The sequence below is a fragment of the Trichomycterus rosablanca genome, chromosome 3, assembly GCF_030014385.1.
Source record: "Trichomycterus rosablanca isolate fTriRos1 chromosome 3, fTriRos1.hap1, whole genome shotgun sequence".
Lineage (NCBI taxonomy): Eukaryota > Metazoa > Chordata > Actinopteri > Siluriformes > Trichomycteridae > Trichomycterus > Trichomycterus rosablanca.
The window spans coordinates 20,987,500-21,011,673 of NC_085990.1; the positions used below are offsets into that span (position 1 = coordinate 20,987,500).

The 24,174-nt window shown below is 39.2% G+C and overlaps 1 protein-coding gene across 1 annotated transcript in view; it reads left to right on the plus strand.

Annotated features, from left to right (window-relative positions):
* Window positions 1–3,191: 3,191 nt before the first annotated feature.
* zhx2a (zinc fingers and homeoboxes 2a) overlaps window positions 3,192–24,174 on the plus strand; it is a 33,422-nt gene continuing 12,439 nt past the window's right edge. Inside the window, exon 1 of the mRNA XM_062991020.1 lies at window positions 3,192–3,435. The gene's annotated coding sequence lies outside the window, so the exon portion shown is untranslated. The remainder of the gene's footprint in view (window positions 3,436–24,174) is intronic.

Consider the following 24,174-nt stretch of genomic DNA (forward strand, 5'->3'; position numbering starts at 1 on the left):
CTTATCTCCTCTGTAAAGGTTTTCAACAAGATTTTGTAGTGTGTCTGTGGGTATGTGCGCTTAATCAGTTAAAAGAATATTAGTGAGGTCAGGCACTAATCTTGGACAAGAATGCCTGGTCTAAAATTCCAATTGGTGCCAGAGGGGTTCAGTGGTGTTGAGGTCTGGGCTCTGTGCGTTTTTGCCCTGAAGTTAGAAGTATATGATTTTTTTTGTATCATTTATTACACCTGCTATAGCTAAGAATGTGGCTAAAACACCTGAATTCAGTAAGACATTGTGTCCACATGCTTTTTTGCTATAGAGTATATTTGTTATAGATACAGACCGTTAGTATGATTAGTGCAAAATTTAACTGCTAACTAAAATCTAGTAAGTAAATAGCTAAAATGTGATGTATCAGAATCAGAATCAGCTTTATTCGCCAAATATGTTTACACACACAAGGAATTTGTTTCCGGCTGTTGTTAGCTCTCTACAATTTACAAACAATACAATATATAGACAATACTATATGTAGACATGTTCAGCAGAATTTGCATATGTACAGAAAATATAAAAATAGCATAAGATAAATAGTAAAGTAAGGTAAAATGCAGTTATAGTATTATATGATCCTTGTTTTGTATAAGTCCTGGAGGGTGGGCAATGGAGCACCGACGATTTTTGCTGCTCCATCCACCACTCTTTGCAATCTGCATCTGTCCTGTTTTGTGGCTGAACCAAACCACACTGTGATGGATGTGCACAGGACAGATTCAATGACTGCGGTGTAGAACTGTTTACACAGCTCCTGTGGCAGACCGTGTTTCCTCAGTTGACGCAGAAAGTACATCCTTTGCTGGGCCTTTTTGAGGATGGAGTTGGTGTTGGCCTCCCACTTGAGGTCATTGGAAATAGTAGTTCCCAAGAACCTGAAGGTCTCCACGGTAGACACAGTGCTGTTGAATAAGGTGATGGGGAGCAGCGTCGAAGGTTTCCTTTTAAAATCCACTGTCATCTCTACAGTCTTTAGTGTGTTCAGCTCTAGGTTGTTCTGACTACACCAGAGCACCATGTATTCTTTCATTGTACAGTACTTTATACTCACCTACAAAATACACGTGTAATTTCACTTCCCAGACAAAAGAGGGCAACAAACAACAAAGAATTATCAGCAGCATTGACGGTCGTTATGTAAAATGTTGGTCAGCATGTACTGCTAAATCCGTTACATTGAATTTCCTTGACCGCACCATTCATGTGCGCAACATTTCCTTACTTAGATCATGCCATAAATTTAATACATAGGGCAGAATGTAACAGGCATGAATAAGGACATACTCCTCATTAAAGCTTTAACCTGGTCAGGGACGCGGCGGGTTCGGTTTTCACGGAAAACACTGGAGGCAAGGCAGGAATACCATGGAGAGGGGTTGTTTATGTGCATTGTAATTGCGACCTTATTGTAATTGCGAACTACATTTTTAAGATAATAATGATCAGGGCCGGCGCTAGGGGGGGGCTGAGGGGGGCATTGCCCCCTCCAAATTGTGTCTTTGCCCCCCCAAGCACAATGCAAGCAACGGCTATTTTTTAAATTATCTCTGAACCAATCACAAAAATGCATTTTGTTTTACAGTGTGAAGATATTTCCTTGCTTATTCCTGATTGGCTCTTTGAGTCATATAAAAATCGGCAGACTGCCCCAAACAGTTCAGTTCGGCAGTATATGTTCTGTTAGTGTGAGCGAGAGGCAGGTATACTGGTAAACACTTTTTTTTTTACAGAATTAGTATTCTTTTGTTTTCTTTATATTTTAATTTCCCAATAATATAAATATTCTCACTCATTCCTATTTCCACGTTTGAATATTCTCAGTCTGTGTGTAGGTACATTTGTCAGCTTTGACTTAAATTTGTATTAAAGCCTTTCAAGAAATAGAGTTGTTCTATTAGTAATGGCAATTTAATTAAGGGGGCGTATTAAAATGAAATACAATTAGATAATCTTTTTTCTCCATTTACATAATCAACATGTATTTTTTAATCATTGGGTTTTAAGTTTAAGTTCGAAAACATGCATTTTTATTTCTTTACCTCATACATCACTTTAAGCCAGTATCAATAGCTTGGCTGTCATCATTCATGCACAAATCAAGCCTTGAATATATTTCTGGCTTCAAAAACATGACTATCAACATGCCCCCTCATTAGGGTTTACTGCCCCCCCAAGCAAAGCAGTCCAGAACCGGGGCTGATAATGATGATGATGGATATTATTCATTTATTTATTCATGGTCTGTTTTACCATCGCTTTATCCTAGTCAGGGTCGCGGTGGGTCTGATTCACTGGGCGAAAGATAGGAAACATCCCGGACAGATCCCCAGTTCATCACAGGGCAAATACACATTCTTAGGGCAATTTTAGTAGCTCAAAGTATCCTAACTCCATGTCTTCTGACTTTTGAGAGGAAACCGGAGACCCCGGAGGAAACTCCACACAGAAAGGAACCAAACCGTTCCACCTGCCACATGGAAATCGAACCCAAGAGCTTTGTGCTGTGCCGTACTATTATAATTTTTTTTTTACTTCTACTACCATTATTAACAACTACTTCCACAGTTCAAGCTACAGTTTTTTTTATTTTGTGACGCAGCTGGTAGGTGCAAAACACTTGTTTGCGGACTTTTGCATGTTCTCTTTCTGTCCATGCAAGTTTTCTTCAGGTACTCCGGTTTCCTTACACCTATCACGTACATGCAGAAGGTGGATCGGCTGATCTAAATTGCCCGTAGGCGTCAATGAACGTAGTACTGTAGATTATGGTGTTTGGTGTATTGGGGTGGCACCTATTGTACTACCTCCCTGGCCAGAGTAAAGCGGTTAGTAATAGTAGTTACACGAATGAAATGCTTAAAAAGCTGAGTATAATGCATTTCTTTTTATACTCTGGTAATGCAAGAGAGAAAGTGTGTGTGTGTGTGTGTGTGAGAGAGAGAGAGAGAGAGAGAGAGAGAGCCCCGGGCTTTCCACACAGTACTTAATATTCAATGAGCTATCAGCTATAAAGGAGCAGTGCTTCACTGTTGTGAGTGCAGTAAGAAGCACTAACTGACCGACAGAGTCAGAATGACTGACAGTCACCGACAGGCTCTGTCCACTTACACACACTCACTTTTTCTAACTCGTACTTTCAAACGGCAGCTTTCTGAGGGACGCCGCACTATGGAAGCCAGTCTCCCAGCGTACGCAACCGCGGCCGCTGACGTATGTAGTCACGTGGTTTTTGGCGTCGCTCCCCCTGTGCTCGTGCATTTTTTTTCGGCTGTTGTCTTTAGGGTTCGGGTAGATTCTGTACAATTACACACACCGCTGTGTCCAGGCTGCATTAGGGACAGTAGCCACTTCTGGAGCCGAACTGTCCCCTAGTGGTTCACCCTGCACCGCGGACAGGTAAGAAACCGCTAAATTACATATTCACCACAGCTTTAAATAAGCAAGCATTACCTATAAAAAGTTCTAAACGTAACGTATGTCTCTGCTAACTAGTTAGCTAACCGGACGGTCAATGCAGTGGCCTGAAGTTAAACTGCGAGTTGGTATCATGTCTTCACTTGTGTGGTAAACTTTGTCTTCTTTAAACCATGTCGCACCACGTCAGTCCATACCATGTCCACATAACGTAGCTTAAATTAACGTGTCCACGCTGTGATTTAAGCATCAGCTCAAGCACAATGTTTTGGTTAAAACGCCGTTTAAAGGAGTGAGAATGCGTGAACGTGTCTTCCACTCGGACGACAGAACGGCAGAATATGGCTCCCAATGTCGACATGGCGTTTACGTCGCCATACGGGATGGTGTCGGTCCGTCCGTTTATTCACCGACCTCCGCATATTCCGGTCTGGCATCGATTCACGCATGGACTCCACATGAACACGTCTCAGTAGTTCTGCAATACTCAGCCAGCGACTTTGATTTGGCTGTGATGTAGGCAGGTGACGCCTCTTCCCCTCAAGCCCCCTGATGCAGCACTGCCTTCAACATCTGAGACTTTTCCAAAATCTGAGAAATGCAGGAGGTGCGAGCTCAGCTCAGCTCAGGATTGTCTGTTTGTTCTCTCCGCACTGCAGTTTAGTCTGTTTAATATTTAAAAATAAACCTGGATTATAATTTTACTCAAACCTTTTTGAGGGTCCAGTGGGCATCTTGTCCGATGTGGAATAAGTCTACAGGATAACTTCAGCCTGCAGTAGTTGTGCCTTTTTGGAACTGTGTTATAAAACTATATTGAAGCACCCTTAGATCTGGAAATGCAGTTACCAATTTTTTTCAAATCTCCAATCTGGGGTGTCCGCCCAACAGTGCTCCTGATAATCGTGGCTGGTGATCTTTAGTTGTTAATTATTAGGAATGTCCTCGTTTAATAACTATTATGGGTATCTGGGAAGATGCTGGCCTTTTCAGACTGGTATATTTTATGATCTGATCCACTGACATATCTATGATCTGAAAGAATCCATTGTTGACTGAAACACAGATCATTTTTGTAAACATAGAAACCAAACTGACTTGTCACTGCTTTTTATGTTTTATTTAACCTTTTTATGTTTCCAGTGCTTGCTTGCTTTGAACCAGTTTGGTTACTACAGGGATTTGTTATAGTGCAATAATAAATTGTTTTCTAAAAAAATCTTTTAATAAATGCCTTTGAGAAGTGCTTAGATAAGTTGATTATCCTAGTTGAGTCAGGTATAGACAAAGTGAAGTGGGCACTTCAAGTACTTAAAACTACAGCATGAGGGGCTAACAGTGCTCATAATCACTTGATGGATATTTTTAGGTTTCTTTTTTTTACCCATTTAACACCAGTTGATAGCTGTTAAGTTTAAAAGGTTTCCAGTATTTGCCTTTAAATCAGACAAAAAAGGCTCTAGGACCATAACATATCATATGAGACATCTTGGATGTGTACATTCGAGATTTACATTGACATGCCATGGAGCTTAGCACACAAACTGTGCTATTAGACTACATCCATTAGAGCAAACTAAGGCTATACAGACTTAATATTACACTTTGACATGCTGGCTTAGTATTTTATTGAATTTTATGTTTTTTTTTTTTTTTTTTTTTTAAACCCGTCAGATGCTTTCCTTGATGGTTGTCTTTAATGTTGATTATATGCCCATTCTCTATTATACCACATGTGATGTACCTTTAAAACAGGTTTGTTGTTTAATTTTGCACTAAGAAAAATGTAAATAATCATATAAGTAATTTTTAAAATGTATTACCGGAACACAGTAATTTAACAATAAACAATGTTTTAATTTTCAAACAAATACAAACATGAGCATGTAGGGTACTGTCAAGGTTTTATTAGTGGCAGTTTAATAAATAGTAAATATTACTATTGCAACAAAACGTATAACAAATAGTTACATACAGCATAAGCCCTTAAACAGCAAAAAGAAAACATGTCTGCACCGTATATGATGGGGAGTTTGCATGTTCTCCCCATGTCCATGTGGATTTCCTCCGGGTGCTCTGGTTTTCTTCCACAGTCCAAAGACATGCAGTCAGGTTAATTTGAGATGCAAAATTGCCCTAGCTGTGATTGTGTGTGTGTTTGTTTGCTCAGTAATAAAGTGGCGACATGTCCAGGGTGTTTCCTACCTTTCACCCAGTAAATTGCACCCACCGCGACCCTGACCAGGATAAATCATGGTAAAACAGACAATGAATAAATGAATTAATGAATGTATATGATGGCCCAAATAATGCATGTAAACATTCATTTTTATGAATCATGTTATGTTTGTTTCTGTGGCATCTCCCAGCATACAGAAATTCAGTTCATTATACATTTACATCACATTGTCAGCATTTAGCAGAAGCTCTTATCCGAAGTGACTTACAGAAGTGCTTCAACACAGTTTAAAATTTCCTACTCTAGTTCAAGTAGACAACAGTCCTGGAATACAAATCTGCTGAACAAAGGAATAGGTAGAGAATTTGTTTTGTAATTATTGTATTGTTGTTAGGATGTGTGTATGACAGTATCTGTTTTAGTCTGTTGTCAGAACTTGGGTATTGGTATCATATAGCAAATGAAAAAAGTGGGTTTGGGTAAGTCTTCAAAACTTTATTGATCAGGTCAATCACATGCATTAAAACAGTATATCGGATGTTAGTGTCACAAATGTAATTTCTAGTTGGCCCCTGGATATGTTTAGAATGTAAGGTTTGTAAAAAATATGAGTTTTCTGTGCTTAATTATGTTTATTCAAATGATAACTGGCTGTTATATTTGTTTGGTTCAGACTATAAATGAGATAAAAGTCAGCTACACCAAAAAATATTAAAGTTGGTTTGAGTTAGTAAAATGCATCTGTTCCAAACTTTTATTAGTTATTAGAATCAAGCAAGTATTGTTGATTCTGAACTATCAAATATTAGACCTCAGCTGTGCCTCACTAGTTTGGCACCATGCTTTTTGTGCCAGGTGACTGGCTAGATTCAAAATGGCTGCCTGCGTTGGTGCTGGAGTGCTGACGTCATTAAGGAGGCGGCTTTGCTGCCCAGGCCGTCCGTGACTAAGCGAGCAGAGGCGATGATGTCATAGCCGTGGGCCGGGCTCGTTTCAGAGCTGTGTTTTCTGTGCTGCTGGTGGTCATGACTTCACTGGATGGAAAGGTTTATTGTGGGGGTGCCTTGCTTCACACAGTGTGTTAGTAACCTCTACTATATGCTGTGACTTTCCATTTCCTGTATTCACCTCTCTAAATGGAGAAACAGTGGATTGTTTAAGCTATTCGTTTGCATTTTGAGAAAAGTTCCTAATCTTTCCTTTGACTGTCAAGAAAGAAGTGCAAAAGTTCTGCTTGATAATGTGATTTTGGTGGTTTTTATTTATAAAGTGGATTTTATGTGGTTGGCATTAACATTGCTGCTGTTATATTTGTCTAAAGCATCATTTCATAGTTAATACGCTTTCCTGTATTTTTCCTCAAGTTTAGCAACATGAAGAAATGATAATAAAATAACTCCTCTCTGAAGGGGGAACCCTTACTGGTAAAAAAAAATGTCATTTGTAAAGTTATTAAAACTTTATGCAAGGAGCACTGTTCATAACAGAGCAGATGTTACTGGACTTGGAATCATAAGGTTGCCAGTTCAAGCCCCACCTCTGGCAACTTGCCACTGTTGAGCCCCAGAACAAGGTCCTCAACCCTCAATTGTTTAACCCTCAATTGTATTTGTATATTTAATTAAAGTGTCTACTAAATGTTGTACAACCCCAAATCAGAAAAAAAGTTGGAACAGTATGGAAAATGCAAATAATAAAAAACAGTTTCTTACATTTACTTTGACATTTATTTTACTGCAGACAGGATGAACCTGAGATATTTCATGTTTTGTCTGATCAGCTTCATATCATTTATTAATTAACATCCATTTCTGCATTTCAGGCCTGCAACACATTCCAAAAAAAGTTGGGACAGTAAAGCATTTACCACTTTGTAATGTTGCCATTCCTTTTCACCACACTTAAAAGACGTTTTGGCACCGAGGATACCAAGTGATTTAGTGTTTCAGCTTTTATTTTGTTTCATTCTACCTGCAAACACGTCTTAAGATGTGCAACAGTATGGGGTCGTCGTTGTCACATTTTTCATTTCAAAATTCTCCACACATTCTCTGATGGGGACAGGTCAGGACTGCAGGCAGGCCAGTCCAGTACCCGTACCCTCTTCTCTGCAGCCATGTCTTTGTAATGTGTGCAGCATGTGGTTTTGCATTGTCTTGTTGAAAAATGCATGGACGTCCCTGGAAAAGATGATGACTTGAAGGCAGTCGATGTACTTTTCTGCATTAATGCTGCCATCACAGAAGTGTAAATTACCTTTGCCAGGGGCACTGACACAGCCCCATACCATGACAGACCCTGGCTTTTGGACTTGTTGCTGATAACAGTCTGGATGGTCCTTTTCAGCTTTGGTCCGGATCACACGGCGTCTGTTTTTTCCCAAAAAAAGACCTGGAATGCTGATTCATCTGACCAAAATACACATTTCCACTGTGTGATGGTCCATCCTAGATGCCTCAGAGCCCAGAAAAGTCGACGCCGCTTCTTGACATGGTTAACAAAAGGCTTCTTTTTGCACAATAAAGTTTTAAGTGGAATTTGTGCATGTAACTTTGTACTGTGCTTGACAAAAGTTTGTCAAGTAATCCCTTGTCCATGTGATTATATCAGCTATTGTTGAGTGGTGATTCTTGATGCAGTGCCGTCAGAGGGATCGAAGATCACGGGCGTTTAGCTTGAGCTTGCTCCCTTGGCTTTTACGCACTGAAATTCCTTTCAATTCCTTGAATGTTTTAATGATATTATGCACTGTATAGGGAGAAATATGCAAATCCCTTTTAATCTGTCTTTGAGGTACATTGTTTTTAAACATTTCAATCATTTTCTCACACATTTGTTGACAAACTGGAGATCCTCTGATCATCTTTGCTCATCAAAGACTCAGCCTTTCCTGGATGCTGCTTTTGTACCAAACCATGATTACCATCACCTGTTTGGAATCACATCATTATTTTGTTTTTTCACCTCATTGCTAGCCCTAAATTGCCCTGTCCCGACTTTTTTTGGAATGTGTTGCAGGCCTGAAATGCAGGAATGGAGGTATATTAACAAATGAAATCAAGTTGAGCAGACAAACCATGAAATATCTTTGGTTCAAGTAATTGTAAGGACCTTTTTTTTTTTTTGCATTTTCACCAAAGGAATAGTACATTAGATTAGATTTCAGTCCTCATATTTGTTTTCTCTTTAGTTTCCTCATAACTTTTTTTGGTTCTGTGGTTGTAATAGTTTTGTGTAGGTCTAAAAGAATGGTTTGGTGGCACTTGTGTGGTGCAGCTGTCTAATAGAACGCTCAAGAGCTCGAGCTTTAGAGTGGTGGATGGGGCATAGCATGACTCTCTGTATGCAATACAGCTATATGTGAAAATATGCCGCCAAAAAGAAGTGACCGGCAAATGCATGTGTGTCAGATGGAATGTGCAGCTCTTGTGCATGTGGAAAGGAAATTGCAGTAGGGAATTGGAAATGGCTAGCATGGGAGAAAAAGGTGGAAAATGCCACCCAAAAAATTAAGCAATAGTTTGAATACTATGTCTCATGTAGACACAGTTAACTGGTTTTTAGATTTGGGCCACAAGTAGCTACATTTCAGCATTTTAATGAAACTGGCTTGCAAAATAAAAGAGCCCTGCAACACCACAATCCACTACTGATTTTTGTCAGGTATTCTGCTTTGCAATGGGTGATGAAACCTAAAATGCACATCACAGTGATGCTTGGATTTTTATATTGTATTGCATAAACTTATATTGTAGTTTATACTACAGTTTCTGGAGCTGTAACAACAATTTCCATAATCATTTATGGTGTTAATTAATGTTAATTAATAGGCTGGCACAAAAGGGCCAGAAGTTTAGGTGCCACACAGATCCAGGGTCTTGGACCTGGGTTTAATCTTCACCTTCAGTCACTGTCTGTGATTAGGTTCTTCAGGTCTTTGTTGACATTTCCTCTCACCTCCCCAAAACACATATGCAAAACATATTTTTACATGTATAATGTTTTTTTTCTTTTAACTAAACCTGTTTAGGGTTACAGGCCATTATATCCTAGAAATGAATCTTTAAATGTTTCAAATCCATGCTTTATAATATAAAGCTTGGTCCAGAGGAAAGAATTTGTGGTTGTATGCAGATCTGAAAGTGTTGATGACTGAGTTACTTTGACAAAGTTTTGTAATGGCCCAAAAAGCTTGATAAAATTACAAACCCCATTTCCAGTAAAAGTAATACAATAAAGAATCTGTCATTTAACAATTAGGAATTTACAGTAAACAAATAATTTAAAGAGTTTTTGAGAATTAACAAATCACAAATGTGTCTTTTTACTGCATTTTACAAAAGGTCTTAATTTTTCCAGAAATGGGGTTAGTACAGCTTTGATGAGGCATTTTCTTAATTGCGTACGTAATTTCATTAAATATAAAAAGAACCTCAATTATATCTACAGTGGGGTCAAAAAGTATTTAGTCAGCCACTGATTGTGCAGGTTCTCCTACTTAGAAAGATGAGAGAGGTCTGTAATTTTCATCATAGGTACACTTCAACTATGAGAGACAAAATAAGAAAAAAAATCCAGGAAATCACATTGTAGGATTTTTAAAGAATTTATTCGTAAATTATGGTGGAAAATAAGTATTTGGTCAATAACAAACAAGCAAGATTTCTGGCTCTCACAGACCTGTAACTTCTTCTTTAAGAAGCTCTTCTGTCCTCCACTCGTTACCTGTATTAATGGCACCTGTTTGACCTCGTTATTTGTATAAAAGACACCTGTCCACAGCCTCAAACAGTCAGACTCCAAACTCAACCATGGCCAAGACCAAAGAGCTGTCGAAGGACACCAGGAAGAAAACTGTAGACCTGCACCAGGCTGGGAAGAGTAAATCTACAATAGGCAAGCAGGTTGGTGTGAATAAATCAACTGTGGGAACAATTGTAAGAAAATGGAAGACATACAAGACCATTGATAATCTCCCTTGGGGTCAAGATCTCATCCCGTGGGGTCAAAATGATCATGAGAACGGTGAGCAAAAATCCCAGAACTACACGGAGGGACCTGATGAATGACCTGCAGAGAGCTGGGACCAAAGTAACAAAGGCTACCATCAGTATACACACTACGCCGAGAGGGACTCAAATCCTGCAGTGCCAGGCGTGTCCCCCTGCTTAAGCCAGTACATGTCCAGGCCCGTCTGAAGTTTGCCAGAGAGCATATGGATGATCCAGAAGAGGATTGGGAGAATATCATGTGGTCAGATGAAACCAAAATGGAACTTTTTGGTAAAAACTCAACTCGTCGTGTTTGGAGGAAGAAGAAGAACCCAAGAACACCATACCTACTGTGAAGCATGGGGGTGGAAACATCATGCTTTGGGGCTGTTTTTCTGCAAAGGGGACAGGGCGACTGATTCGTGTTAAGGGAAGAATGAACAGGGCCATGTATCGTGAGATTTTAAGCCAAAACCTCCTTCCATCAGTGAGAGCATTGAAGATGGAACGTGGCTGGGTCTTCCAGCATGACAATGATCCCAAACACACCGCTCGGGCAACGAAGGAGTGGCTCCGTAAAAAGCATTTCAAGGTCCTGGAGTGGCCTAGCCAGTCTCCAGACCTCAACCCCATAGAAAATTTGTGGAGTCCGTGTTGCCCAGCGACAGCCCCAAAACATCACTGCTCTAGAGGAGATCTGCATGGAGGAATGGGCCAAAATACCAGCTACAGTGTGTGCAAACCTGGTGAAGACTTACAGGAAACGTTTGACCTCTGTCATTGCCAACAAAGGTTATGTTACAAAGTATTGAGTTGAACTTTTGTTATTGACCAAATAGTTATTTTCCACCATAATTTACAAATAAATTCTTTAAAAATCCTACAATGTGATTTCCCGGATTTTTTTTTTTCTCATTTTGTCTCTCATAGTTGAAGTGTACCTATGATGAAAATTACAGACCTCTCTCATCTTTCTAAGTAGGAGAACCTGCACAATCAGTGGCTGACTAAATACTTTTTGGCACTGTATATCAGTTTAGCACAATTACCTTATTTTTGGATTATACCATTTTATCTGAGAGAATGAGGGCTTGCGTGTCACTAGTTATTTTTAAACTGCTTTTGTCAAGTTTTGTGCTGTCATTTGGAGCACTTTTACTATGCTCGTCTCTATAGGTAAACACACGAACACCCATTATTGGTTAGTGCTTTTCAGCAGCAGCCTATGCTTTACTTATGCTGCCTGGGACTCCTGGCAATTAAAGGGGATTTGAATTTGTATTCTTGTATTCTCTAATGTGAAAAAGAATTGCTGTTGTGTCAGTCAGCATTATAGTAACCATCATTAACATGCCACAATGTTGTTGTCAGTGTCATGTGAATTATGTAATAACTGCTATGTTAATAGCATGCTGTTGATCTTTTGGGTTAGAGCTGGTTATCCTTGCTGTTACTTTCATTTTCAGCATGTTTAATATAAACACACCACAGCATTGTTTTACACAAAGGACTATATGGAGGCATTACATATCTGGTTGGACCTCCATTTGCACAAACATTGCAGATTTCCTTTGCCATTGTCTGCATTTGTAAAAAAAAAAAAAAAAAAAAACAGGGAATCTGGATAATCCACTGTAGACCTTCGAGTCCTCAGACACCATTGCAGAGTCATGCTACTCTTATAAATTTATCCACATGGGCTTAGGAATACTTAAAAAACATACAGTGTATCACAAAAGTGAGTACACCCCTCACATTTCTGCAAATATTTTATTATATCTTTTCATGGGACAACACTATAGAAATAAAACTTGGATATAACTTAGAGTAGTCAGTGTACAACTTGTATAGCAGTGTAGATTTACTGTCTTCTGAAAATAACTCAACACACAACCATTAATGTCTAAATGGCTGGCAACATAAGTGAGTACACCCCACAGTGAACATGTCCAAATTGTGCCCAAAGTGTCAATATTTTGTGTGACCACCATTATTATCCAGCACTGCCTTAACCCTCCTGGGCATGGAATTCACCATGTTGCTACTGGAGCTGCACAGGTTGCTACTGGAATCCTCTTCCACTCCTCCATGATGACATCACGGAGCTGGTGGATGTTAGACACCTTGAACTCCTCCACCTTCCACTTGAGGATGCGCCACAGGTGCTCAATTGGGTTTAGTCCATCACCTTTACCTTCAGCTTCCTCAGCAAGGCAGTTGTCATCTTGGAGGTTGTGTTTGGGGTCGTTATCCTGTTGGAAAACTGCCATGAGGCCCAGTTTTCGAAGGGAGGGGATCATGCTCTGTTTCAGAATGTCACAGTACATGTTGGAATTCATGTTTCCCTCAATGAACTGCAGCTCCCCAGTGCCAGCAACACTCATGCAGCCCAAGACCATGATGCTACCACCACCATGCTTGACTGTAGGCAAGATACAGTTGTCTTGGTACTTCTCACCAGGGCGCCGCCACACATGCTGGACACCATCTGAGCCAAACAAGTTTATCTTGGTCTCGTCAGACCACAGGGCATTCCAGTAATCCATGTTCTTGGACTGCTTGTCTTCAGCAAACTGTTTGCGGGCTTTCTTGTGCGTCAGCTTCCTTCTGGGATGACGACCATGCAGACCGAGTTGATGCAGTGTGCGGCGTATGGTCTGAGCACTGACAGGCTGACCTCCCACGTCTTCAACCTCTGCAGCAATGCTGGCAGCACTCATGTGTCTATTTTTTAAAGCCAACCTCTGGATATGACGCCGAACACGTGGACTCAACTTCTTTGGTCGACCCTGGCGAAGCCTGTTCCGAGTGGAACCTGTCCTGGAAAACCGCTGTATGACCTTGGCCACCATGCTGTAGCTCAGTTTCAGGGTGTTAGCAATCTTCTTATAGCCCAGGCCATCTTTGTGGAGAGCAACAATTCTATTTCTCACATCCTCAGAGAGTTCTTTGCCATGAGGTGCCATGTTGAATATCCAGTGGCCAGTATGAGAGAATTGTACCCAAAACACCAAATTTAACAGCCCTGCTCCCCATTTACACCTGGGACCTTGACACATGACACCAGGGAGGGACAACGACACATTTGGGCACAATTTGGACATGTTCACTGTGGGGTGTACTCACTTATGTTGCCAGCTATTTAGACATTAATGGCTGTGTGTTGAGTTATTTTCAGAAGACAGTAAATCTACACTGCTATACAAGCTGTACACTGACTACTCTAACTTATATCCAAGTTTCATGTCTATAGTGTTGTCCCATGAAAAGATATAATGAAATATTTGCAGAAATGTGAGGGGTGTACTCACTTTTGTGATACACTGTACATCATAAAAAACATCACTTTAGAGAGACATATGTTGCCCTCAAGGCAATGTCTTTTTTGGTTATTTATTTTCCCCTCATGTAACACAAAACCTGTGCACTTAAAGTTGTAAAAAATGCATATAGGTGTTTATATTTACAAAATGCAAAAGGTACAACTTTTTGGGAAATGAGGTTTGTACATTATTGTATGGTGTGTTTTAAAAAAGGGAAAACCAGTTCCTTAATTGGGGATTTGTCAGTATTTTTAAATTGCACTAGTAAACAGTGGAGTTATTTTCTGTTAAGGTGCACAGAGGGGCATAAAAGTAGCACTGGACCTGTACTTGATTATAAGCCTCCTTCCCAGAGGAAGCCATCTCTGACTGGTGGGTTTTTATTTAAAGCGTAACACCACAGAGCTATACAGAGGGTATCAGTCATGTTTTTTTATAACATTAATATGCCAAGACATATTTGGTATGTGCTGGAGGGGCCTGACTACCCTAAATATTGTATGGTGCAAGAGTAGTAAGTGAAAAGAAATACCCCATATGTTTGTGTAGCTGAAGACTATGGTTTAAATGGCTTTGCATCCTATGCAATTAAGTGTAGTTAAAAGTAAAACCTCAAATGCCAGGGTCTTCTGTTTTTATTTTACATTTCCCAACTGGAATTTTTCAAGACATTTTATGGTGTTGAAGAGAAATTTCCCCATAATATCCCTACAGTATATTATTAAAATGTACACTATTTAACCAAAAGTATTATTTCAAGTCCAGGTGATTTATCCACTGCTAACTGGTGTTTAAAATCAGCTTTATAAAATGAATAACTGGGTGCTATAGTATCCTAGAAGTCTAAGTCTGGTCAGGATGGCACAACTAGCAGCACAGGAATTTGTTTCCTTTTCTTTCTTTCCTGTTTTACTGTGATTGTGTTCCTGTAAATGAAACAAGGTGCATAGAGATATGGCTTGATGAGTTTTGGTGTAGAGTACCTCTAGTGACCTGCACAGAGCCCTGATCTTAATCTCATTGATTGATCGGAATGTTGACTGTGAGTCAGTTTTCTTGGCCAAAATCAGTGCCTGACACAAAATCCGTCACTTGTGGAAAGCCTTTTCAGACAAGTCTGGTGTGTGCTATTTAATATTAATGCCAGTGGTTCTGGCATTTGATGTCCAACAAGCACATGGTCAGACGTCCACATACGTTGGTCCATATGGTGTATTTACGTTCATTTATTTAGCAGATGCTTCTATTAAAAAGATTAAAATAGATAAAACATAAACAATTAAGCTTCATAACCTTTCTGAAAATCCTGACCTTTTAACAGACAACCTTTCGATCACAAGAACCTTAACTGCTAAACTACCAATTGCCGAGGCTCCTGCCAATCTTATGGACAAGTTGATGCATTTTCATTGCCACAAAGCACCAGTGTGGCACACAGTAAATGATTACTGTGCTATAAGTGGATTAGCTACAAGCCAGGTCTAAAAGCAGTATACTAAAAGCATCAGACAGTATAAAGGGATGATAATTGGTTTACAGCTAAAAAAAAGCTTATTTAGTCAAGTATTGATCCATTGAAGCTGTAGTATTTCACTACTATTTAGGTCAACAGTTGTGTTCCAGATTGAAGAATAATTTATTAGCGTTAAAGTAAATACTGACAGCCAGCTGATTTTGTATTTTTAACTGTGATTCCTGTAGGAAATACACTTTGATTTGGCTAATCTAACATTTTGCAGAGCTAAAATTTGTTTGCTAATTTCTAGGTTTGAAAATGCAATATATAGCCAAAAGCATATGGGCATCCCTCCTAAGGATTGAACTAGACATTACTTTGCATTAAAATGACCATGAAGGTAATTATATTAAATTTATCACATGCGAATGTGTGTATAATTTTCAACAAATTTTAACAGGATATTTTGCATCATCTGCAGGCTTCTGTTGTTGATTTGGTTGTAATGAAGTGCTCGCTGCAATAGTTTTGCATCTGTCTGGTCATGCTTTTTATATCTTTGCTACTGTTTTACATGGCTTTCACATCAAGCTGTTTTTCTTCTGTTTAATAAAGCCTAATGCTTTGTTTATATAAGACTCACTGATGTGTTTAATATTTTAAAGGGTTGGAATAATCATCTTAGTCCAAGGTTAACCATTGATTTAATGATGGCCGGTAATCAGTTAATTTGGGAAAAAATGCATTTCTAGTTTACAGTGTAAACATAGTATGCAAATTGTTAAGCTGGTGAAAATATATGGACATGATACAGGCATTGTTTATGCTGGTGGGACATTATAGACATCTGATTGACAAGTTGCAGTATGGACATGTGCTTACGCTGGTTATATGAATATACATATGACTTGTTTCTGCTAATAATGTAAAGATAGGTTTCTTCCAGTGGTGAGATAGTATTGCCATCTGTTTTCACGGCTGTCACTGATGATCTGTTGATCTTGTTCGATGTGTAATTTTTATTTAGTTTTCTTTATTTAAATAAAAGCAATCCTGCTGCTTTTAAATAATGTTTTTCTTCATTTCAACCACTTCAGTTCATCAACCAGTTCAGTTCAGTTCATCAACCACTTTATACTAGTCAGGATTTCAGCGAGTCCCTAAACAGGATGCTAATCTATTGCAGGGCTTCGGCCATCCCCCATCATCAAACATAGCCAGTTATGTCTGTATAGATATCTGGCTGGCTGATAGCACCACTAAGATTCAAACCTATCATAGCAGTCTTAGTGGTGGTGAGCTACCATAATAGACCACTGCACCATTGTTTTAAGCGGAGCACACTATTTTAGATTTTTTCAATTGTAGTATAGGAAATTTGATGCCACGGTGGGCACATGTTACAGAAAACTTGCCTAGCCTGATACATTTTGGTTTTTGCCTGTTAATCGGACGTAAATAACTGTTTTGTTAACAGTTTAGGCTGATGGTGTTGGTGTAATGGTGTGAAAAAAATGTTTAACACACATTTGTTCCCATAATACCAATAAGGCATGCTTTAAATTAGAGATGGATTGATCAGCCTTTTAATGCTTATTAACAGTTTTACTTTGAGAAGATGTCTGTTTCTGATGTTTTGGGTGTATAGGGAATTGGGTAAAGCATCAAGTAGCTAAGCAACACTTAACTACTCAAAATACACCAGCCCCTATTTGAATTGGTTTATCAACAACACATTTACAAAGCAGCACAGTGTATCTGTCTTGTGTTTAAATGTTGCAGGCAATACATTAGATCTGTCTAAGAAACACACGGTAATGCAGGAAAAAATGTACAAATACCAGCTTTGTGTTATTGTGAAGTCATGCTGAAGCAGAAAAGGCCCAAAACACACAAACCACAACCTAATAACATTATGTAACTGTCATTTACAACCATTGTTCTAAACAGTGCCTGATCACTTCAGCATAGAAAGAGTCAAACAAACAAGCTGTGCAGTGATTTTTTTTATATAAAGGAAGGGGTTTACATGGTGTGAAAGTGGCAGTAGTGTAGTAAATGTGACCGTAATGGTAATGAAACAATGGTAATGTAGTGAATGTGCTATTACTATAGTGGTGACATAGCAGTGATGTAGAACAGTAAGACAAACTGCCTCTGCTCACTGTTTTTATGTTTATCATTCAGAATGTAGGTTTTATACTGATTTGCGAGTGAACGCTTAATTATATGTTCCAATTAAACACGCTGTTCCTGGCAACATTAGCGTAGTTAATATGAAAGGGTAAGCTTTATACTGGAACAAATCTGGTTGTATCTACCCAATTGTATCCTCCCCCCACTGCGTTAGACCCCTACCTTGACAGAGGAGGGCTGTAGCTACCATGCGTCCTCTGACCTGTGTGCAGTTGGCAGCAAAGCAGTGTTGTTTATGGAGAGTCATGCACTGGGCAGATGCCTTTGATCACACAGCAGAGGCTGCAGTTGTAGCAGCAATTAGGAATTTCTTTGACACTTCCTCTTAACAGAAACAGCCAATCATGTTTGTGTAGGCTCTCAGTTGGTTGATAGCTGATGATCTAGTATGTTAGATGGACCTTGTTTTTAAAAAATAACAGATTTCACAGATTTTTTTAAAGAAAAGTGTTATGTTTCACGGCAGTCATTAAATAACACTCATTAACTAATTAATTTTTGTGTTGTGTCTCACCCCCCCCCTCGCGTCCACATAATCAGTTGGGAGTGTTCCAAACTCAGTTACTTTAGCTGCTTTAGACTTCGACTTCTCAAACATTTTGTCTAACCGATTTAGAGATGCATGAGTACCGATACTGGTATCGGGTATTTGCCCGATACCGCGCTCATTAACTTGTACTCGTACTCCGATACTAAACATCCGATACCGTGTGCCTAGTGCACGTTGCTGCGTTATGCCTAGTTCACACTACACGATTTTTGCCCTGATTTTTGCTCGGTGCTTGGCGACCGGATCGAGTTTTCTAGCACGTCAGATATCTGATCTGAGATGTGCGACTGGGAATGAGTGACATGTCGAACAGCCAATGAGAACGCAGGATACGGTGTGAGGGGAAACGCAGGAGAGGAGTGTAAACAGGTGGGACAGGGGGATAATATAGTTTATTTCAGAATACACCGGCACACACAAGTTTTACAGTATTTCTGACCTGATCGTTCTCTAAAAAACATAACAACAAAACACCAACATTGCAAAAATATTTATTAACCTCCAACTCACTACAGAACAATCCATGCTATTCGTGTTGCCAAATCCACTCAGATTCATTTATTTTTCCTCCTTGATTTCATCACATCAGCGCACAAACACTTTGATCACTCGCTACTTGTTGACGTGCATTTTTGGACGTGGTATCATTAAACCCCTCGTCACTTCTCACGTGTGTTTTTGTTTAAAAAAAAAACGGTATTCTAAATAGGTATTGGTATCGGTATTGGCAAGTACAAAAATGCATGTACTTGTACTCGGTTGGGAAAAAATGGTATTGATGCATCCCTAAACCGATTGGTAGAGTAACCGAGCATCTTTAGAGTTTGCTGAGTTTATAAAGAAAGAAATAAACTGTACATAGACAAACTATCAGGAGCATAATACTTTACTGGCTTGCTTTTTTTGAGGCGCAGCACAGACTACAGACGTGTAGAGAAGCACACTTTTTCATTGATTATGGAACAAAATGTACTCAATACATAAACACATACATCAAAAATTTTTTGGCACACTACACCACAGAAAGGTCTGTTACACTAACTTAATTGCTCTATTATTGCTAATGTTGCATATTGTGCCTCATATATCATACTCTACGTGAATAAAAAATTTTAGATTGCTGAACACAAACCTTACATTTTGAATTTTACAGCAAAAATGTTACACAGGGAATGGTTTATTAATTGAATCAGGTAGGTCTTTATTTATATTGCATATACAGAATTATTTGAAGTACTGGAGCAGATCAAATGTGACAACTAGTGCTTGTAAAACACTAATGCTTGTATTCATTAGCAGTGGTTACTAATAAGGTAAAAAGGCACTTATAACCTGCCAATAAGCTAGAACTGCTTTATTTACCACTTATGAGAGAACATGTTGTTTATGAATCAATCTGTAATATTTGTTTCATACTCTGAAGTACCATCAGCTGTATTAAAAATGAATTGTACACTAGTTTCGGTGTCGTTTACTTTCCCTTGAATGCCTCATTGCAGTTCCCAACATTGATGACGTCTGGACTGAGTCATTGGTGTTTTGTAGCTGCAAGGTTTTCTTGTTAGAATTCACTTGGGTTTATAAGAACAAAATTTTTGTTCTAGACATATGTGTGAGTGGAAGAAGTTGAAAATACTGGGCTTACTGAAAGTAAACCAAACATAATTAGATCTTGTAAAAGTCAAAATACTAAGCTTGTTGATATAGGCTAGGATTTGATCCTTTTAGCCAAAATCATGTCTGCCCACTGATGACAAAAACAGGCAAATCAGTGTAGGATTGCTTGCAAATAGTAACAGATGAACCATTTATATAACCAAGTGAATATGCATTATGCCCACTCATTTTGATGAGCTATTTTAATGCTTAGTGCGTTTAGAATAAAGGTTGCCAGAATGATCGTAGCATGATGAAGTAGGTTTTATGGCAGGTATTCCTTTAGCTTCAAAAGTGAAAAGTTAACATTTTAATTTTAATTTGTTTTTTATTTACCTAACAGCCTTGGCAGTATTTATATCGTACTGTTAAATGTCTGGTCTATCCATTTTTAGATGTAAGGGGACTTGGATGGTGCAACATTCTATTACGCTAGCCCACCCTTTCCAAGCTATGGGTTTGAATTCCAGCAGTGCTATCGGCCGGCTGGGCGTCACAGACTTAATTGGCTATGTCTGGGAGGATGTACAAAGCCCTGTGATGAATTGGTGCCCTGACCAGGGTATTCCTACTTTGTGCCCTTTGTTTCCTGGTGGAACTGAACCTCCCTCGATCAGAACTAATCGGTTGATAAAAATGGATTTAATTTTAGATGTAAGACTGTAAGCTGGAAATCATGTCCTCATTGCATACCTCACCAGATTGTACACTGGCAGTGTAAAAATGGATGTAGTTTTTTTAGAACAGTATAAATAGTTTTATTCACATTCTTCTACTGTGGATTTCAACCCAAAACCAAAAATAGGAATGCGGAATAATGCAGATCTTCATCTGGACCTCTGGCGAGAAAAACCCTCCCACCCTCAATGCCTAGGGCCGTTTCCATGGCAACCCAGGAGGCCCAGTATATGTGTGTGGGAATATATTTTTTGCCCATTCTCTGAGTACCCAAAAACCCAAAGAAACCTGAGGAATTCATGTTAAAAAACCTTCAGAGGAGATTAATCAGAGCAATTTGTCATTTCTTTTATATTTTGTATAGTTTTATATAAATATCAATTGGACTTCCTTATGATTAACTTACCATTGGATAAGTTGAATAATCTTTCCTTATTGTTGGATGCATTGATTTTGTGTACTTGTGTACATCTGATGCAAGTTCCTATGTGGTGGTGCAGAGTTCCTTGGCCCCATCTGATGAGATTTAAATGAATTCTGCCTCGATCCCAGATGCACCCCCTGCACTGCACAGTATTGAAAAAACTCACTTAGTCTCCACCTCCTCACACAGCGGTAACACAAACCTCCTCTCATGGAGCGATGTGGCTCAGCCAACAGAAACACACATAATGCTCATCGTCTCTATCTTTCCACCACCCTCTGCCAACCCTGTGTGAGAGCTCTGTTTAGATCCTTTCTAATAGATGTAGCAGAAACTGTAAAAGCTTCCTGCTTTTATGTAGTAGTATGTAATTTGCTGTTAAATGTAGCCGCATGTTTTTAATATTTAGTTTTTGGATAATTTTGGGTTTACTTGTACTACGAACTGCTGTATTATTATTCAGGCTAGTTGCTGGCAGTTTGATTTGAGAGAGCAACTTTGTGGTTATTCTTTACAAGAAACAAAATTACTGTGTGCACAGGAAAAAAAAATACTTGAATGGCTACATATTTTTAACCCTTTTTATTCCTGGTACAGTTTTTAATACTTATTATGAATAGATAAAAGATGTAGCTGGGGGCTGGATGTAAAATGCCAGTTATTTCTGTAGCATTTTAAGTCAACCCAATCCAACCCAAAGAAAGGATTCATAACACTAAACTAGATTTTGCTTTAAACTAAGTTTTTATTAGTTGTCATTTGTAGCCTAGCGGTTACGGTACTGGACTAATAATCAGATCAATGGTTCAAGCCCCACCACTGCCAGGTTGCTGCTGTTGGGCCTTTGATCAAGGACCTTAACCTTCAATTGCATGCTGTCACAGTACTGTAAGTTGCTTTGGATAAATGTGTCTGCTAAATGTCATTATTGTAAATGTGTCAGTTGAATGATACAGCAAAGGAACAAAAAAGTGAATGTTGTAATATTTTAGAAAAGCAGGATATTTTAACATAACTAAACCATTGGGAACCTAATAACGACCCTTAATTTTTCCAGCTGTGATGTGTTATAACACCACTCAGATATTGAAGTGTTCAAGTATTTTTTTTTTTTGCCTTTTTTTTTTTTTTTTTTTTTTTTTTTTGTGCAACCATGGTAAAAACCAAAGATCTTCCACAACCATAGAGACATCATTGTGAGTATTGTCTGGAAGTTTCAACCCTATGGTGCAGCAGCAAACCTGCCCGGCTGAGGGAGAAAGGCCAACATTTTATCAGAGGCCTTAACAATCTTATTAGAACAACAAAGAATCCCCCATGTTACTGCAGAACACTTTTAGTATAACCCGATAAAGGTTTGGACAGATGTTTTAGTGCCAACAATAAGATGATCACTTAACAACCAAGGACTTCCAAGGCTGAAATAATGGGTAGTTGCTAGGTAGTTGATGTCTAGTAGTTGCTGTCTAGCTTCATTAACCATGCAATAATGTGATCAGTCAGATTGTAAAAGCATCACTTCTACAAAGTGAAATATTTTTCAGTAACGAATGACGACACACATTTCTAAAATGAATCTTCCAAAAGCTTTATTTACAATACCTTTTAATAATTTGTAAACCAAGGACTTCATGTGGTGCAGTAGTCTAATCCACTAGCAGTCTAATGCACTAGACTACCACTGTCCTGTACAGACAAAATTGACCATGTCTGAGGGTGGGAGAGCCAAAGGGATTCTTCAATATTCAATGCGCCTAAAAAAAGATTTGGAATAATTCACTTCAGGCAGATAAACTTGTGTGGTTGGCTGCTACATGTGTGTCAGAGGGGCCATGTCTTAGGTACATTATGCCTTGGTCAGAGAAGAGGTCTGCCGTGATGAGGAGGGATATAATCTGGCTGGATTGAGAAAAAAAAGGGAAACAATTGCATCAATATAACAATAAAAAATATGATCTTTATGGCCTGACTTTACCATCTACTAAGCACAGGTAGGGTTTGACTGGAAAAATGAATTTGGATAGGCCTGTGTGTGTGTTGGATTTTTTTTTTTATATTGGATGTGTGTGTATATGTGTATATAGTGGGGAAAATAAGTATTTGATCCCCTGCTGATTTTGTAAGTTTACCCCCTTACAAAGACTTGAACAGTCTATAATTTTTATGGAAGGTTTATTTTAACAGAGAGAGACAGAATATCAACAAAAAACATTAAATAAAGGTTATAAATTAATTTGTATTTAATTAAGGGAAATAAGTATTTGATCCCCTAGCAACCAGCAAGAATTCTGACCCCCACAGACCGGTTATGTGCCCATGAGGCACACAAATTAGTCCTGTCCCTGTATAAAAGACTCCTGTCACAGAATCAGTTTCTCCCATTCAAATCACTCGACCACCATGGGCAACACCAAAGAGCTATCAAAGGACATCAGGGACAAGATTGTAGACCTGCACAAGGCTGGAATGGGCTACAAGACCATCAGCAAGAAGCTTGGTGAGAAAGAGACCACTGTTTGTGCGATAATTCGAAAATGGAAGAAATAGAAGATCACAGTCAATCGCCCTCGCTCTGGAGCTCCATGCAAGATCTCACCTGGTGGGGTAAGAATGATTCTGAGAAAGGTGAGGTCAGCCCAGAATTACACCGGAGGAGCTTGTCAATGATCTCAAGGGAGCTGGGAGCACAGTCACCAAGAAAACCATTAGTAACACACTTCGCCGTAATGGATTGAGATCCTGCAGAGATCCGCAAAGTCCCTCTGCTCAAGAAGGCTCATGTACAGGCCCGTCTGAAGTTTGCCAGTGAACACCTGAATGATTCAGAGAAAGCTTGGGAGAATGTGATATGGCCAGATGAGACAAAAATTTAGCTCTTTGGCATCAACTCCACTCGCCGTGTTTGGAGGCAGAGAAATGCCCAGTGGGGATGGTGTTCTTGGGGTCATATCCAGCATTTCTCTGCTCCCAGCTCCCTTGAGATAATTGACAAGCTCCTCCCGTGTAATTCTGGACTGACCTCACCTTTCTCAGAATTATTCTTACCCCACCATTTGAGATCTTGCATGGAGCTCCAGAGCGAGGGTGATTGACTGTGATCTTGTATTTCTTCCATTTTCGAATTATCCCACCAACAGTGGTCTCTTTCTCAACAAGCTTCTTGCTGATGGTCTTGTAGCCCATTCCAGCCTTGTGCAGGTCTACAATCTTGTCCCTGATGTCCTTTGATAGCTCTTTGGTCTTGCCCATGGTGGTCGAGAGATTTGAA